Genomic DNA, 3,050 nt, shown 5'->3' on the forward strand with positions numbered 1-3,050 from the left:
GAGTAAATTTATAATTAATTATTAAGGAAAAGATACAAAGAAAGTTATAAATACCTCTTTTTCAGTAGCAGCAGTAATTTCATGATGTGTTGTTGCAGTAGCTTCTACTTCCTTCTCATATAGAGTAGTTGACATGAAAGAGAGATTCAGAATCTCTACTCCTGGGAGGTTTTTTTGTAGCTGATTTAAAAATATATTAAATCCATACAACATCTGTGACTTCATGGCTTCCATTCTTTCTTGAAGTTTTGTTTCCATCTCCTCTTGCATTTTTTGTTGTATATTCTGAATTTCAGCTTGAGCATTCTCTTTAACTTCTTCAATTAACCTCTCCGTCTCAAATTGAGATTTAGGTCCCCACAAATTCGAAGCTACAACACCTCTACCATAAGTTCGGACACGACTGGGTTGATCTTTCCCCAACACTTGAGAAAGTATATCATCTTGGTTTGTACTTTCTAATTTTTCAGGATGTGAAGCTATGGCATCCTCAAGCTCTAACTAAAATCCAAAATTCAAACTACATTAATTTATGATAAAACATCTATATCACACTACATATATATATATATATATATATATATATATATATATATTAAAATAAATACATATCTTACAAAAATTTTGCTTGTTCCCTCACTCATTGATTTTCCATCTCTTGGCTTGTGTGTTAAAAAGAACATGTTCACCCGAGATGGTTCTCTTCTATCAGGATTTTTCATTGCCTATTAAGAAAAAACACAATTAACTAAAAAATAACCAATGCAAATAAGACAATTTAAACACATTAATTCTACCTCTTCTTCACGTATTTCAGCAAATGTTTTTGATCCTGTTGTATGTTGACTTGTATTCTTTGCTCTACTAGCTTTATTCTTCTTGCTTTGTTCCTTTAAAATCATAAAAAGATAATTGAATAATTAAGCCTAAAAGTAGCAAAATTAATTAGTATAACTAATTATAGTATGAAGGAAATTACATGCTAAGAATTAGTATACCTTAATCATATCAAGGCTCCAAAATTGAATAAGAATCTTCCAATGATCAAGTGGAACAGTACGAGGACAATTTTTCATATTGTAAGCTAGTGACATGTTTTCCTTAAAATACTGTGTTTTCAACCGACTTTTATATGTCCTCCAAGATGAACCCAAGGTTTTGAAAACCCACGCTTTACCAAGTACTCCAATGTCAAACTTTTCCTGCACCATAATGAACATAGATATGTTAATTAATATTTAGTTTTTAAAATCAATAAAAGAAAAACACCTAAGTTAAAAGTGTAAAAATGTAATACAATGGTAGCTTCCCACAAATCTTCCCAATTATCTTTAAGTCCATGCCAACTTGTGTATGTCAATGGAGCAAGGCGTGCATTTCTAACCAAAGTCCCCAAATGACTGCTTAACTTGGCGCGATTACAACCAATTGGTTGACCATACTTATTTAATCTAATTGGTAACCGATCCTCATAGCTTAAACCATGAGTTTTAAGGCACTTTGTCGGACCCCTTTTTCTCTTAGTTGCTGGTCCTGTTATGGGAATCAATAAATAAAAGACAATTATACAGAAAATACTACACATTTATTATTAGTATTAAACTAAACATAAAACATGATTACTTACTATCATTATCATTAGCTTGGGGTGCTAAAGCTGGTCCTATTATCAAGAATGAAAAAGTTTAGAACAGAGAGGAGAAAATTTTTAAAAGACATCTATCTATTCATTCAATCTAATTTTATAAAAGTACAATTTTAAATTAATTCAAAATCTTTATTTGTTTTCCCTTCTGAAAATTGGCAATGACCACTGTATATCAAAGAGCCAAGTATAATAGTTCTCATAACAACTCTTATGATAATAAAAATGGTGATCCAATAACACAATATAAATCCAAATATTTATCTAACAAAAAGTTCCAGCATCACTTTGAATGGATAAACTCAAAATTTCCCTAGAACAAAACTCTTAAGAAGCTTTGGCTTTATTCATGTGTATATATACAAAACTCATTACCGTAAGTTCACTTTCTCATCATCATGATTCATTACACATCAGAACAAGCACGTCTTAGATTATAATAAACCACAAATTATATATGGCTTTTTTTCAATTGATTCTTTGTAAACTCAAATTAAAAAATTACAATAAAGGATCATTTACCATCATCATTAGTATGCAATACTAAAGGTGTTTGTGAAGGGCTTGATGCAGTATCCTCTAGCTCACCAATGATATTAACCATAGAACCACCTTTCAATCCTCTACTTTTCTTCATAGATGATATTAATCGGGATTGACGAGAGCCTAATTCAATTTGCTCTTCTTGTTCATAGATGATATCTCTCATTGAGATGCTTGACCTTAAAGCTTTGTCTTTCTTGTTTGCCATAGCACTATTATAAACCAGAATCACAGAATTAATACCACCGATGCCTAACTCCTCTGTAAAATCTCAATCAAATCCATATTCATATAAAAATTAAAAAAACACTGTCAGCTTGTAAACTTCAAAAACTGAGCAGAGAAGTCTTGAGTATTAACTATCATAAAGTAATTGATGAGTTGTTTTTAAGCCTCTTGTTAATGTTTTGTGAGAAAAGGAGCTATGACCAAAGCTTGTTTTGCTTCCAATTTTGGGTGGCTAAAGCTAAACAAAGCATGGCACTAATCTTGTATTTTGATATACTAACCTTGTGTCAGAAAAAAGAAAATATAGATTAATTAAGCAAGCACTTTTATGAAGTAAAATCAACAACACATACATGAAATTAATTAAAATATCATATGACAAAATCTATGAAAATTGGAAGTTCCTATTAGCTAAATAGTTTTGATAATCGTGGCTTATTATTTGTTTCAACTTGTTTCTTAGTGGCTCCAATAAAACCACCAACACCACTAATGGCACCGGCACCAAAAATAATTCAGATATTCGAAGGCACATCCCACACACCATATATGAAAACGCATTATAAGCTAGAAGTGAAGAAAGATGATAAAAGGACAAAGAAAAAAGAAGAACAGTAGCAGAATTCAATAATTC

The 3,050-nt window shown here is 31.0% G+C and overlaps 1 long non-coding RNA gene across 1 annotated transcript; it reads right to left on the reverse strand.

Moving 5' to 3' along the window:
* Nucleotides 1–610: 610 nt before the first annotated feature.
* Nucleotides 611–1,126, reverse strand: LOC140179507 (uncharacterized). The gene is made up of 3 exons (XR_011872991.1): nucleotides 999–1,126; nucleotides 798–890; nucleotides 611–725 (listed from the first exon to the last, which is right to left on the reverse strand). It is a non-coding gene; the product is annotated as an uncharacterized lncRNA (long non-coding RNA).
* Between the last annotated feature and the right edge of the window lie 1,924 nt (nucleotides 1,127–3,050).

This window comes from Arachis hypogaea, chromosome 15, assembly GCF_003086295.3.
Source record: "Arachis hypogaea cultivar Tifrunner chromosome 15, arahy.Tifrunner.gnm2.J5K5, whole genome shotgun sequence".
Lineage (NCBI taxonomy): Eukaryota > Viridiplantae > Streptophyta > Magnoliopsida > Fabales > Fabaceae > Arachis > Arachis hypogaea.